The sequence below is a fragment of the Python bivittatus genome, unplaced genomic scaffold (genome assembly GCF_059951505.1).
Source record: "Python bivittatus isolate LINGU-HERP-01145 unplaced genomic scaffold, Pbiv_v1 ctg000200_np1212, whole genome shotgun sequence".
Lineage (NCBI taxonomy): Eukaryota > Metazoa > Chordata > Lepidosauria > Squamata > Pythonidae > Python > Python bivittatus.
In genome coordinates, this window is record NW_028277040.1 from 17,596,152 (window position 1) to 17,612,722 (window position 16,571).

Below are 16,571 nucleotides of genomic sequence, written 5' to 3' on the forward strand. Positions count from 1 at the left end.
AGTTAGCAGATGGACCAGCAATGAAACAGGCATGGTTGAGCCAAAGCTTGGTGCAACCTTTCCTGTAGCAAATGGGGGAAGGGGGGAGAGCAGCCCATGGCTGGCAAAATGCTTCCAGCTGACTTGCCAGAAAGAGATGGAGCAATCGGGGGGTTTATGGTCCCTGGTGCTAAACTCAATGTTGACCAAAAAATCTTCCCACAGCAGGTAAGGGAGGAGGGAACCCCATGGCTATTCCTCAATTATTGGCTATATTCCTCAAAACAGTGATGTCAAAAGCAGGAGGGTAGACTGGGTAAAGATTTTCCAAGAAATACTTAAACAACCAGGGGAGGAAAGGAACTGGACAGAATGGTTCTTGAATGGTGGGAACACTCATTCTAAGGTCAGAACAACCCATTTCAAATGTTCAGAAATGCTTCCAATTTTGAAGCACCCTTATGTGAATGTCCTATAATGGGTTGATGTGAAAAAGGCTGCATCCCACCATTGTGGAACATTACCCATAGCTCTCTGTTGAGGTATTGGTCCAGGGCATTGCGGAAAATTTAAATAACTAGGTCATAGATACTTGGTACTACTCAGCTCCCTCTTAAGAGTACAGCTCTATCTCTCTGACAGATTACTTATTCTGGAACAGATGGCCATTTATTTCAATCCCAGTAGAACAGGTAAGCTCCAGTGAATATGTAACCATTTTCATTTCCTCTGATTTTGATAGGAAAGTGTTGAGCCAGAGGTTCCCAAGCTTTCTCAGGTCACGGCATCGCTAGCAATTCTGAAATTGTGCATCACTAACAGTTCTGTTTATTAAGTAGTAAAATGTCCCATGACGCCCCTGTGAGTTTGCCGTGGTGCCCTGGGGCACTGTAGTGCACAGTTTGGGAATCTCAGTGTTAAGCACATGGTCTACTCTCAAAAAAAGTATGTAACCTCGTCTGAATTCCTCCCACTGTTTGAAGAGGGTTGAGAAAAGAGCTGCAGGCTTATGAATCTATAATCTTATAACATTAATACACTTTGAAATGTGCATTAGTGATGGTTGCTGGGCTGCTGCTGTAGTTATTTTTATTATAACAATTTTATTATTCTAAATTTGATCCATTTTTTTTCAAGCCAATGCTTTCAAAGATTGCACAATTCTGATGATTATTCAGGTGCTCATTAAAAAATCATTTTTTAAAAAAATCTGCTTAAAACTTTAATACAGTAGCCTTCCCTACCCTGGTGCCCTCCAAGTACATTGAGTCTACATTTCCCATAATCATGATGGCAGAGGATTATGAAAATGTGAAGTCCAACCCATGTAGAGGACACCAACAAGTATGTTATTTATTTATATCACTGGATGACTTCCATCTGTCCCTGCCTCAAATCTCACACAGACCTCCATGGATGAAATATGGCTTTTGAGACCATATCAAAGCATTTTGAAAGAAGAAATGTTATATTCAAGGAAATATTCACATTTTAATGAACATTTTAAAACTGTACATTTGTGAGGAGCTCTTGGTAAACTTTTCTTTACTGATTAAGAATTAATTGTAGTTTATACTGCCACACTGTTGGCATCCAATGGTTCAGATCATAAAATCAGACATGTAGAACTGATAAAAACAGAAATAAAGGTCAAATATAAAAAGAACAGTACATGAAGTAGCATTTCTCCCATATCATTCCTTCATGTATTTTTCATTAGCATTATTAGAGAATAAAAGTCCAATAAAATAAAATAAAATCAATTTAATTTCTTGAAACATTAATAAGTCCCAAGGCAGTTATAATTGTTGTAGTGCAATAAAAACTGAAATCCATATAACCAACAAAAGTATTTGAAGTTTTGCTATACTTTCCTCAGTTTTAGTTTTTAAAGCAAGACAGTGGTGTATTTTAATTAACTGACATTTCATTTTGTGATTAATTTTAGACCAACAGCACAAAAACTACAAACTCATTTTAATGTGACAAGCATTTGGTAATTAATTTTCCAAGAATGCTATGGGATTCTAAAAAAGCACTCCTCATTTGACATGTATTTTATAATTTATTTTAAAACAATGCTGCACAAATCTGCAAAGGCATTATTCATCAGAGAGTTCATTAATTATGCAAATGTGTAGCAATTAACAAATCTGTTCAGAGGACGGCTTTTGCATAATAATGAACTTCATGTTGGCGACATTATTTAATAAGATACCTTTGTGCATTCCTTCCCTCCTCAACTAGACAAGCCCTACGAATACTTTGAATTGGGAGACAGTTAAAAATGGAGGGGAGGGGGGTTAAGATTAAAGATATGATCTAAGAAATAGCATTTAAGAAAACCAATGATTCAGAAAAAAACACACATGCTACAACCAATATTGCTTTATTAGCCTGTGATATCTCCAAGGTATCTCTGGTGCCATTTAATTTTAATTTTTCTCTATGAAAGCAGTGTCATAGGAACAGTGTGGCTTCCATCGGCCTCCAGGATTTTTCCTCTTCCTTTTACTCTGTGTAAATGTGTTTTTTTTATAAATTTAACGATGTATTTATTTATTGTTTTAATCTGTTGTAAGCCGCCCAGAGTCCCCCATAGGGGGGAGATGGGCGGGGACAAGTTTGATAAACGAATAAATAAATAAATAAACTACTAATGGAAATACTGATAAGAACGGGAAATCAATACAAATTACATACAAACAGCTATTTAGTATTGCTGTGTGCAATAACAGTTCTGATGGGATAACCGCAGTTTTTTTTCTTCCTGGCGTTGTTCCTGCAGGGATTGATAACTGCAGCAAGAAGGTCTTTTCTAGGTATAGCCAAGAATGATAGATGAGAGAGAGAATACCTCTTTTATATATTGTTTGCATTTATAAGACAACTCTAAGATATTCTAAACACTGTGCAATTAATTTGAAATAGAATCATAATAATACACCACAAAATATAAATGGAAAGTTAAAACTATTAGTCCGTAACACTGATTAAACAGCAGTAATTTAAACCTTTAACTGATTTGCCTGCATGCTCCAGCCAGATTGTCTCAGTGACTTTCTCATAAGAGCAGGAAGATAAATCCTATCTCTTCCTTGCAGTCTAAAAGCCAGGACAAGAAAAGCAGATGGGGAAGGAGGAGGAAGAGAACAAGCAGTCGGTAAGAATGAAAACAGTCTGCAGTGGAATGGATGCTCACCAGGCAACAGTTGGGGAAAGACAAAATATGGTGTCCCAGCAGAGCCATACTTCTCTCTCTATCCTGCAGCCAGATGAAATGGCTGGTGGCCTTGGGGCATCTAACTTTCTGTTAAGCCAAAACCTGAGTTACTTGGCACCGCCTTTGAGCTGAGATGCCACATTTGGCCCCCAAGAGACTTAAGTGCATCCAAATGTTGCTGCTGAATTTGAACAGACACAGGGCAGTAAAATTAAAGAGGGATGAAACCCGTTCCATGTTACCCATGCAAATCACTGGCAGAAACACTGAACATTTTTTATTTGCATTAATGTCCATGCCAAGATGGCATGTGTATGTGCGTGAGACATAAACAGATGACCTCACCCAAGGCTTGATCGTACAGATAAGCATCAGAATGATGTGATATCACTTTGGCCGTCACCATACATGCTTAACAAATATTCAGATACATTGTATGTGCTTGATATGGAGTCTGCTTTTGAAAGCTGTTAAGAAATGAGAACTGATTCAAAATGTACCTGCCAGAGCATTGATATGCAAAGACTATAACTCTGGTTCAATTTCCCCTTTACTGACTACTAGTTCTAAAGTGTCTGGGGTGTCTCCCAAGAGAGCAGGCCAACAGAGGCTGGAAGTTTGTATCTCCCATGGCAAGAAAGAGCAAACTTGGTTTGCAAAATCCTAACCCCCCAAATGCCTACCTAGCTAGTGAAAGAGTCAAAAATGTTGCAGTGTCAGTGCAGTGTTAGCAATGAATGGGGATGATGCAGACCTCCTGGTGGGTGGCTTTGAACCTATCCCCATGGGATTAGAAAGAGACTGAATAGGAATGAAGTGACTACTCACTGATCTTTCTCACCAACAGACCAACAGACATGATTTCTTAGGGCTCATAACCAAGATCCTGATCATGGGACAGGAAAGTTTTACATTTAAATAAACAATAATAAAATAAATAAACCACAAGATGATATATGCCAGATAACTTGCCAATTTCAGAAAAGGTCCCTCTTTTTCTGGGAATTGTATAGAAATGTAGGAATCTGTTCAGCTCTGGAAATTGGGACATGTCCAAAAAGGTCCACATTTTTCTTCAGCAGGCTTTGTAACATCTTTGCTGTCTTCATTCACCTCACTCTTTGTAATGGGCTCTGAGAATGACCTTGGGAGACAGGAGGAAGAGCCGCAGCCAGGGCAATGGTCTGCTAAGAGACATCTGAGTCCAAAGGAGGGATGGGGTGGAGACGGTATCTCAGAAGGGACCCTCCCTAGTTCTCTGGAGAGTAAAGGCAGGGGAGGGGGAAGTGCTTTCAGACCTGCAAGTTTCTGTTACTGTAACCTTTCAATAAAGATAGTACTCATGCTTTTGGTTTCCTGTCTGGACTACCTCGAAGGGCTGACACTTTTTGTTCATTAATTTTATTTATTTAAAAGACATATAGCTGCCCATTTTATGCATCATAACCTTGGATGACATACAAACATTAAAAAAAAACAGCAAAAAAAAAATCCACAAAACCATCACAAAAACTCCTGGTGTTCCTCTCCCCATCAATTTTCAACTTGACTGGGTTCCAGCCTGACTCTGCCCCAATGCTTGCAGGAGGAGCCAGTTCCTCAAGGCCTTCCAGAAGTCCAGGAGGGTAGGAGCCTGCCCAGTCTCAGGGGGAAGAGTGTCCCAAAGGGAAGGGGCTGCTACTGAGGGCTTCCTTCCTGGTTCCTATTTAAGGGAAGGGACCTGGAGCTGTTTTACAGCAAGACCTTCCTGACTATGAGAGCTGCAGCCTGAAACAGGTTTGAGCTGCCCCCCTTTCAAATGGACCTCAGATACTTTTTCAGATGTCTACCTGTGTTTCAACCATGCTGACCTTTGTTGTTGTTGTTCAGTCGTTCAGTCGTGTCCAACTCTTCGTGACCCCATGAACCATATCGCGCCAGGCCTTCCTGTCCTTCACTCTTCCTGTCCTTCACTGCCTCCCTGAGTTTGCTCAGTTTCATGCTCATTGCTTCAGTGATGCTATCTAACCATCTCATCGTCTGCCGTCCCCTTCTCCTTTTGCCTTCCATCTTTCCCAGCATCAGGGTCTTTTCCAACCTTTATGTTTGATTAATACACAGTATGGCTGTTTGAATGGTGATGATCAAATTTAGCACCGAGAGCAACTTGAGTTCAACCACTGATACTATTTTGTGTATCAGTGCCTTTTCTGGAGCATCCCCTGCCCTGTGGGACAGCCTTCTCCCCAAGATCCAGCAGACCCTGGATCTTACAGAGGGCTATAAAGAGCTGGCTCTTCCCTCCAAGGTTGGGATAGGGTGAGGTGGGAGCCTGGGGATGATTTTGTTGGATGCATCCGAGGAGGATGGCTGAGGTGCCAGGTTTTGTTTTTATTGTTTTATGATTTGTATTATTCTTGTGTGTCATCCAGAGTTGTGTTTAAGATGGGCAGCCATGGAAATCAATCAATCAATCAATCAATCAATCAAATAAATAAAATCATCTAAATGTTTATAGACCAAAATAGCCAAAACACTGAGATGCGATGCTTTTCCCCATTTTTAAAGCTGCCAACACAGGCCCAACTTGGTCTGGACTGTTAGTTCCAGTTACATCCCATTCCAATTACAAAGGGATAATTATTTTGCTAAGAAGATCCACACAAGCAAGGGACAGTGTCTCTCCCAACCTCGGGAATTTTCAGATGTATGGATTTCAACTCTTAGAATTCTCAATAATGGCCATGTTGGCTGGGGAATTCTGGGTATTGAAGGGCACATATTAGGAAGTTGCCAAGGTTGGGAAACATTGAATTAGACGATGCATTGTGCCAAGGATGCTAAAAGTGTACCCTGGGGCCACAACCTCCCACAGCCCCATTGTGTCAACCTTTTTTGCATTTGGGAGAATTTGGGAAGCGTTAAGGGGCAAAACTGTGTCTTAAACCTTGCAGAGGCTGGTTGAAATCTAGAAAGCCATCTCAACTATCTTCTTTCCAGATGGTTGATGCATGGGAGTCAAGCAGCTTAATACTATGTTGCAGGAAAGCTCAACAAATAAAAGTAGTGGAGAGAGGAGGACAAAACTACCCCTTTGACAAGCAAGCACCTTTTGGGTGAGAATTTTGAGTAGAAGTTGGGCAGTTGGCTCAGTCTACACCCTTTTCATCACACAGCTTTCTCCAATCAGGATACCCTTCAGAAGTGACTTCATCCCCCAGAATTGTCTAGCCACGGTTAAGATTGTCTTATCAAAAAGGAGTGAAATATCAAATGGTGAATCATGGGGTTCAATCCTGGGCCCCAGAACTCTTCAGTAGTTTCATAAATACTGTGGATGAAGCAGTCAAGGGAACGCTGGTCAAATTTGCTAGACAGGATTGCTATGAAATGATCCCAATAAGTTAAGAGAAATGGACTGCAACAACAGAATGGCATTTAAGGGAGACTTGCAGAAAAATCAGATTATAGATATACGATGGGGAATTTGGGGCTTGGTAACAGTGTGTGTGAAAGTCATCTTGGAATTGTCCTTAATGAGAACACAGTTATGAGTGTGATGCAGCAGCTAAAAAATAAATACATTGTTGGGTGGTACCAATATAATACCAATATTAATATCAATATGAGATTAGACTTGCCCTGACTCTGCTGGCCTTTCGCAAGGCATTAAAAACTTGGCTTTGCCATCTAGCCTGGGGCCCTGGCAGACTGGCTGAGCCTGTCTCATGGTTGATTTGAATGTGGTATGTCATGAATGTTCTCATCTGCTATTTTATGCTATTGACGTTTTTACAAGTTTGGTTGTTTTTACTCTGTTTTTATTTTGTTTTTAATTGTTAGCTGCCCAGAGTCATCCATACGAGATGGGTGACCATATAAAATTATTAAATATCATTTCCAAATCATGGGAAATAATAATTCCACTGTATTCTGCAATGATCAGACCTTACCTCAGGTATTGTGCCTACTTCTGGGCTCTTAATTTTAAGAAAAAGTCAAAGAAACTGAGTGGACATATAGAAGAGCAGTGAGAATGATAAAAGGCCTGGAGATGAAACCCTACAAGGAGAAAACTGAAGGATGTGGGCATGTTCAGAGTTGGGAAAAGTTGGCTGATGATGAGGAGATCCCTTTCAGATGTCAGAAGGGGCGTCATGCAGAAGACAGGTGTGTGTTGTCTTCCCAGAGTGCAAGACGTGGAACACAAGGAGATCGATTTGGAATGCGTGTTAAGAAAAGTATTTTGACAGTGGGACCAGTTGCCAAAGAGATGAAGGCTCCTTTTCGTTGGCGGTGTTCAAGCAGAGGTGGACAGCCCTCTGTCAAGTGCCTTCGTTTGGGTTCCTGTGCAGAGCAGGGGCTGGACTCGACGGCTCCTCCCAACTCTAGGATTCTGGCTCTTAATCTGAGCAGGGCTGCATGCTTCCCAGCATATTTTACCTTCATCTAACCTGTTTTCCCTTTTAAGGAAACCAAAAAGAGTCTGTCTCCGAGAGACCCAGGTAAAGTTAGGAAAATCCCTGTTTGCCCTTTCAAATAACATCGCATTAGAATACTAGAAGGAGGAGGAGTTTAATCTTGTTTCCATTCTTCATTAAGATGTTTTGTGTCGTTAGTAATGTTTCTATTGGAATAAATGGTAATTTGGAATGCATCCAAATTGAAAACCTAAGTGGAAAAGGAACATTGGCAATGCCTTGCGTGTTAAGAGAGTAAACTTCTCTAGGGCAGCTGCACTCGGTGCAGTTTGGACCGCTTAAATAAAATCTACACGATCCTTACGGAATTTAAGATGGAATAGATGAAGTGGGAGGGCAGGGAATGCAAAGGAAAACAGATTTTCAGCCAGAAGGGCAATTCACTTATAGTTTAATGAAAACCCCTAAAACTAGGCAGAATTATGTATGCTACACTGACATTTGTTTGGGTATTAAGAGCCTATAAATAAATGCAAAAAAAACAAAATATGACTACATATTTGTCATTACTGAATTCTTTTTGCACCAAGAAGAGCTGCTGCAAAGTTTTTCTGGCCTAATGAAATTCTGTTGAGTATTATAATAGCTCTCCTGAAGCTGTTCTGGGAAAGACTGTCACAGCCTGTACATTATAAATTCCAATTTTTAGTTAGCAATGGGCAATTTTAAAGTTGTAAGAATATTCAAATTTGTGAACATTTACATTTGTGAACTGAGCCATATTCACATCACACACACACACACACACACACACACACGCACCCCTAGCTGAAGTTCACGTTTTGATTCACTGATATATTCTAGTATTTTACAGTATTTTGGGGGAGAAATTGTTATAAGGCAGTGCATTTTTGTTGTGTTCTGTTTTTAATGTAAAGGTAGAAAGACCAAATGAATTGCAACAAGGAAAGAGGTTGGATGGCATGGGAAGCCTGAGAAGAAACTGTCATAATAATTGCTTGCTTTTGAACTTAGACAAACTAGAATTATCTTTAATAGCTTGTGTTACCGTTAAATAGTCTACATTTTTCCAAGTATTCAATAAGAAAAGAGAAATGGTTAAGTTAGGAATGGATGTACTGTTTCACTTTTCTCTTGCTTCATTTTGTTTTTCAGCTGCAAACTTGTTCTTTCTCATCAATTGCAAATATTTGTTTAAAAATATAATGAAACAAATGTGGTAAACAATTTCTCCAAATATATGCATGTCACCATGCTGTTTTCTAAAATACAAAGTATGCATTTCTTAAAAAGAACTGCATTGTGAAAACTATGGTAGTGTTTTTGTTTTAATACTGATGTCGAAGCACAGATCTCCTATCACAAAGCAAATAAAATTCTTTTCCAGCTATAGTTCAGTGGTACTATTCCCATGTTGTTTTCTTAAAAGGAGAGCTGCAAACGAAACCATATCTGCCTGTACTGGCTAAATGGATCAATGGACTGACTCAGAATAAGGCCAAATTGTGATAATAAAATGGAATCGTTGACCTCCATAATGCAATGTGGTTTGAGGCATAAAAGATTGTGTATGTCTTTTTTTTTTCGCAGTGAAGCTTGACAGTGATTCTGGAATGGAAAACTGATAGGGAGTAGAGTTAGTGGCATCACTGTAAGAATGATCACAACATGATCATCTCATGTTGGAGATGGCAACATGATAGGAAAGTGCGGTATCAAAATGCCAGGAGATGTAGATGGTTTCAGATTATCACTTTCTCTAGTCTATCTTTTCCCTATGGATTGTTGCTAAAGAGTAGACCATAAAATCTGTGTCTTGGTTTGGCTGAGGGAGTCAGCAGGGTATACATTGCTGAGACCTGGGTGGGTGAGCTTGGTAACATTGATCTGGTGCAGGTCTGTCCACTGGGTGCTTAGTTCAACATAACTCAGGATTACTAACCAATGAATTATATTAATCATTTGACTGAATGTGATACTTGTCACGCCACTGCCTTTACTGTCTGGAAATAGGCATGTAGAAGCTTTCAAGATCCCCACACTGACAAACATGTAATAACTGAAAGTTTGATTTTGAATTTAGCATTTTTTAAAAAGCTCATGATTACCTTCTCAGTTCTGCTCATGTTCAAAACACAGTTATTTAAAAAAACAAACAGAATAAAATTTGCAGAAAGAATGAATCAAAATGATCTCTTGCAAACAGAAAAGGTAAACTATTCATCTGGAAAATGTTAAAAGCAACATTTGGGCGGCTAGATCGTGTAACTGAGGTGCTCAGATCCACTTTGGACATTTGCAATGTAATATTTATATTCTCATCAAATATCCTTACTTCGGCTTTTTGTTATGTATTTTTCTTTACACGGCATTGCATTTTTCTTCATGTTGGAATGACCACCTGGTCTGGCCTTTAATAGAGTCTAGCGTTTTAGGTATCATCATAGTTCTCATCTCACAGGAATGGATTTTGATGATTAAGGGCCTTTTAATCTGTCATATGAATTTCAGTTAGAAAACAAAAGGGAAAGAGCATTAGTTTATCTAGCAAGAAAGCTGTGGTATAAAATAGAATAATATGCCTAGTCAACCTACACTTGCATCCGCAAATAAGCTGCACTGAGTTCCACTTTCAAATAAAGAACGGAACCCTCCAGGACTGCAACATTAGCTGCATATATCCGAACTAACTTTGAGACCTTGTTCACTTTCAGTGACAAAGGAGAAGTAAAAGCTGAGAATAAGAATCAGTATGAGACCGGTGGTGGATTGCTCAGGTTTCTGGTACATTATAGAACAGATAGATTCCTCCTGTTTTTCCTGAAGGCTTAAATCCCAAGAAATACATTCGTTTTCAGTATATTAGTTTCAAAAGGTTTTCTCAACAGATGAGTAATCCCATAGACACCCATGTATGTTTGTGGTGCTCGATGGAAAGCAGCATCTTAGACCATAAGACCATATTAGTAACTTAACTTAGTTACTAATTAGTAACTTATTAGTAACTTAGACCATATTAGTAACTTAACCATTCCTTGGATAATATCCTGAGTTTATTAATCAGGACAAGACTGTATCATAGCAAATTTAGTCATTCTCACCATGCAGCCATCATAGGATTGTACTATAATAATGAAGATGCTGTAATAATTGGGCCCAACGCCCACCGAATGTAACACCTTCCAATTAGCATTTCACAGTATGAATTCTACCGTTAACATTAAACAACAAAGACCAAAACTGGTTATCGCTCCACATAATAGAAAATAATTGATGAAGTTGGGGTTTGATTATTTGATAGTTACTTTAAATTTGTGGACAAAAGAAAAAAATGTTAAAGAAAGCACAGTTAGTACTTAATCTCTGGCTACTTCTTTGAAGATAATGAAATTGGCTTCCTACTGCTGATTATTCATTAACAATTAATTCTTTCTCAGTGATCTGCTTCATTTTCAGCTTCTCACTACAAACATTCAATGGAATAATTACAAGTGGAAATGAAAAAGTAATTAGTGGCAGATAATGCCAACATCTGATTAAAAAAAAAAAACCCACAAACCACAGAACAGATTAGCAATTTGGTAGCACAACTCTACTGCCTTCAGTGAGGGAATGTGATTTATCCAACAACGTTTCAATCCAGGCTACGATTCCCCTTTATTGTTTCTTTTACCTCAGGTTCTGCCACATTCTGTGCCCCCTCTTAATCACTGGAGATCATTGCATTGATGTTGGAATTTCCTAAAGGTGAGCATCATTTAGAGAACTTTTTTGTTCTATATAAAGTGATATAGGATGAAAACAATGATAATCAAACATCCTTTCCAGCTGTTCACAATTTCAAGTTATGGAGAGAAGAAGACACACGTACCAGCTCTATACACTCCACCTCTGACCTCTCTGGGTTCACAGTCATCTGACAATGGGGTGCCCCTTGACTGAGAAAACAAACCAATAGCCAAGTTACAAAATAATAGCTGGGGCTTTTGTGATAGGTGCCATCAAAACTTTGCTTCCCGTAGAAGCCAAGGAAGATGCCATAGGAAGTTTGGAAGGTCTTGGTCCGTTTGCACTGTGACTCCCCCAGAACCACTGAATTGCTTCTGTACAAGAAGGTTCCACAGAACATTATAGTTAGTAGTTCTTGACAGATCAATTGTTTGTGAATCCTCCGGGTTGTCGTCATTCCTTCTTCTGATAGCACGTTCTATATATTTTATGCACTGCAAAAATAAGTACATCCTTTATCTGAATGGGATCCACCACTAATACATTTCATTGGGCGGTCCTGTGAGAGTTAGTGAGCGATCGTTCTTTCCATGTAGATAGACATATAAGATCCCCCTCAGCTGAATGAGCAGAAGACTTCCTTAACATAGCAAGACTGATTTACCACATAGAGGGAAATCTCAATAAGACCATCAAATGACTTGACATCAGCCCCTTTTTCCTCTGCTTACTTTCTCTACTCCATAATCTTATAGTTCTGGATCATACAGAACCTTATATAGTTGAGTCATGTCCCTCCTCTATCATCGTGTTTTTTCTCCAAGCTAAGAGACTCCAAATGTTTTAGCCTTTCCTCTTAACAAAAGCTTTGCAGCCTCTTAATCATCTTGGAGCTTTTTTAGATCGATGCGACCTTGCTGCTGCTGTTGATAACGTAAAGTCTTCTTGAGACTGAGGCCCACTTCCCATGACTTGATGGACACCACAACTATGGTGTTTTCTTTACAGCTATACAGAAATTATTTTCCATAGTTTTCTGCTGGGCTGTTATATTGTTTTGACAGTCTAGTGTACAACACTATGAATTGTTTACATTTTCTCCCCCGTTCTTGCCAGTGTTCATATGGGAGCCACCCAGATGCTAGGTATAGTTCGAATGGATCCTATTCTGCTTTCTGAAATGATGGCTGAATTCACCTTGCTTTATTACTGGGGAGGACAACCTGTCTCTGCCACCCTTTATCAAGGCATTTTTGCCTGGGCTGGAAGCAGAAGCCCCTTCCTATCTGAATAAAGAAAATGGATCCCTCTGAAAAATCTGGCTAGCTCTGCACCTCCAAAAGCTTTTGCTGCCCATTCATTCATATTTGTAGACCTGTATCTTTGTTCTTTAGTTACTGTTTTCCTTATACCTAAATGTTTCTATTTTTCTGTTTCTAAGATCTCACTTTATTTGGCCATTAAGCTCCATTGTTAAATCTGCAACCTCTTTGCCTTCCTGCCTGCCTGTTTGCTTGCTTGGTCTGCTAACCAAGAGATAAGAAATCTAGCTGAAAGCAATACTTTCAAAGAAGACATACTGAATGTGAAACTGTTTGTAAGAAATCCTTCATCTTCAATTAATACACTGCATGCTGTAGTTCTTGTCTTGCACATATCCATGTAGTCAAGTTGAGTCTCCTTTGAATCAAACTCAGCTTCTGATGCTTTACATGGATATATTCATGCAACCTTCTGAGCAATAATGCAGAAGTGGTTTCCACTGCTTTCTTCTGGGATGCTTTTTCCACCTCCCAGTCTAACTATGGCCTTGGGATTTCTGGATCGTCCAATGCTAACTCCCCTCCCAGAAAGCAGAGTCAACTGAGGCTCCAAGAGCAGAGATGCAGTGAGCAGCTCAGATGAAGAGTTGGCAAGAGTTGAGTGACTAGCAACCCTTGAGGGAAGATACCTTGCCCAGAAGATTTCAACAAGCCTGCTTTCCTCTCTTCATGTTGCTTGCAACTGAAGACCTTGCCCAGTGCATTGTGAATCTTATTCCATGACCCCAGAACAGTGGGCCTCCAACCTTTGAACTTCCATTACTGCTTCTTCTTCCTTGAGCAATGGACATGAGCACTGGCCCAAGAAGGGGTTGGGCTGGCACTAGGGAGACCCAGGTGCAAATCCATCCTCAGCCACAGAAGCTTCCTGGGTGAATTTGGGCCAGTTGCTCTCTCTCAGCCCAATCTATCTCACAGGGTGGTTGTTATGGGGGGAGGAGGGAATAGGAATAGAAATAGAAATTCTATACATGCCACCTTGAGCGCCTAAAAATCCTGACATGCAAGCTATTATGTTTCTTGTAAGCCTCTTTCCTTCTCAAAATTCTCTGCCTGTTGCTTGCTTGGTTCCTCTCAGGCCATGACTAGCCCCTTCCTTACCAGCAGAAGCTAAATCTACTGCAGCTATAAAACAGGAGAGGTTTGCTTTAGCAAAGCTTTGTGCAGAGAATCCCTTCAGTTGCACCAAGAAGCAATGTGGTCCCCTTGAGTAAAGCAAAGCTATGATGGCGCTCATTTTCATATACTGATGCTGCCAGTATTCAGATGAAGCCTTTTCCTACATGCTGCACACCCCAAGAAGCTCTTTTGGCTCTTCCAGGCAGTTAACAGAACTGCCAGACAGGCTTGGAGCAATATAAAAAGTTCACAAAACCAAGGTAAATTGTATGATCTCTTTGGTGCAAACCCCGTGAAAGTAAAGCACATCCACCTTGCACATCCTATTTGGGACCCACAAAGAGACTATCCAGAATGCATGAGTTAGTACCTGCCTCTCTCTACTTATCCGTATATCAGCCATCCCATCAGGAAACATAGGATTAGCCTCAATCAGAAAAGGGTCTATGCATGTATAGCTATGGTTAACCAGAATCCCCATCTTTATGGAGGGAGTCATATGCATGTAGTAAATGTTCTGGGACAAAACCCACCTGGGGCTGACCTGCCAGGTTTAGAATCTTTTGTGAGTTGCCTGACATTGAGCTTCATTTCCTACTTCACTCTTGCAAATCCAGAAGACTTTCATGTTCCTTCTCAGGAATCTAAGTAAATTTTGGTATAGTAGTTGGCTCATTATTGCCCCTTCTTCCACTGGCCACAAAAGTGACAGCTGTTAGTTAAATCTCCCCTCCTGAACAGCATAAAACCCCTTTTCTTGCTATACCTGGCATTTCAAGTTGTGCTTGGTTACTCCAAGAATCCAAATAAATAAGTCTACAAGATGGGGTTGAATCAAGAACTTTCAGTACATCTGCTAGACTAGAGCAGTTTATCCCTAGATGACTTGAGTCTTGAGTCCTACTCTAGAATTAGAAAAAAGGGAAAGATGGCAGCTGTCCTTGGTAGTTGGACACCATGCATGCTAGACTACCACACAAGGAGAATCAGGATGGGTGGAAGAAAGACCATTCTTCTTCCTTACAAGCCCTCTTCAACCTGGGATTAGTTTCCCAACATTGGATAGGGAGAAGACCTATTTGGCATGCAGATTCTATGAATCATGGTTAGCATACATGTGCTGCATAGCTCTTTCCACCACTGTAACCCATTGTTTCCAATATCTAAATATGGCTTGAGTACCCTTCTCTTTGGATTTACTCTTTTGATCATTCTGTATTTGCTTCTGGCTAATGTTTTCTGTGGTTGCTGTCTACAAGTTGTTTTAGAAAGAAAAATGCATTGAATTTCCAACATTTATGCAGGAATAAAAATTTCCAAAGGGCAATAGGGCATAAGTATGCAGTGTTAACAGCATGGTGCAATATTAATAGCTGAAGACAATTCTGGGAAAACTAATGAATTCTCCCCCTGAATACTCATGAACAAAGCTTATTAGATACCAAGCCAATTTTGAATAAGAGTATTGTCATTCACTAATGACTTTCATCCATGAACATGTTAAGACTAATTCCCATTGCTGCTAACTGTACAAAATTAATCTCAGTATCTCTGTGAGAAGAAGAAAGACAGAACATTTTCTGTTAAGTAGTTTTCTTGTAATTTGATTAAAAGGGAAATATTGAAATAGATGGAAAAATAAAAGAATATCATGTTATGGTGGAACTGTGCAGAAGGAAGCAAATTGTGCCTCTAATAGTTGGTGGACTACAACTCCCATTATTTTTCACCATTGGACATGCTGATTGGGAGCTGTTATTGTTATTTTTATTATTAGTGTTGTTATTATGGAGAAAATCTATATGGTCGCTAAGAGTCGAACTCAACTTGATGGCGCATAATCAATCAATCAATCAATCAATCAATCAATCTTTATTTAGATTTAGGGCCACCTGGCTTCAAAACAATTCTGGGTGGCTTAGGGTTAAAAAGGAGAGAGAGAGAACAATAAAGAGAAAATCCTATGCATCCAGACAACCACTTGTCGTATTTCAAAACCCGCATAACCAGCAAGGGCTCAGTAAGGACCCTACTCCAAGGTTTGGACGAACAACCAAATTTTTAAAGACTTCTGGAACATCACTAGGGTGGGAGCTACACAGAGCTATTTTTGGAGTTCAGTAATAACAGAGGACCATAAGTTGGTTGTTCAGCCCTAGTTTAAAGAATGAGATGGAAACCCAAGTTCTCCCATTCTAATTTCATCTCATTCACAAACATTTTAGGTAGCCATTAGTATTCAGCCTGTAAGAGAATTCTTGGAGTCTGAGACAGAAAAGGCAGTATGTCAAAATAAGAGCAGATGGATGTTTCAGTCATATCTGGTAAAAGAGCAGTTAGCCCTCCAGTTAAACAATCTGGAAAAAAGTTACAATGATTCATTAATGCGTCCACCAATAACAGAGGGTGGAGTTTTGACTGATCAGTTTCAGTTTCAAAACTCTGTATCATAGCCCCTATTTTTCCTGTCATTAAGCCTGATTAATGAAACTGTATGAATCTTGCTTCCCTGGTCATGCATTGCTGTTTTCAATGAGCAGACCCTTCCCAGGACACTATTTAAATATTGTTTATTGTTATAATTAAGGATATAAGAAGATACTGAATACGATCAAAGATTCATCAAATCCAGCATCCTGTTTCCCACAGTCACCAACCAGATGTGTACAGAAAGTCAACAAGCAGCAGATGAATTACAGTCACTCCCATTTGTCTCCTTATAGTGTTGTAGTTAGAAGTATTCTGGTTCTTGATCTTGAGAAGCAGATTTCAGACCCA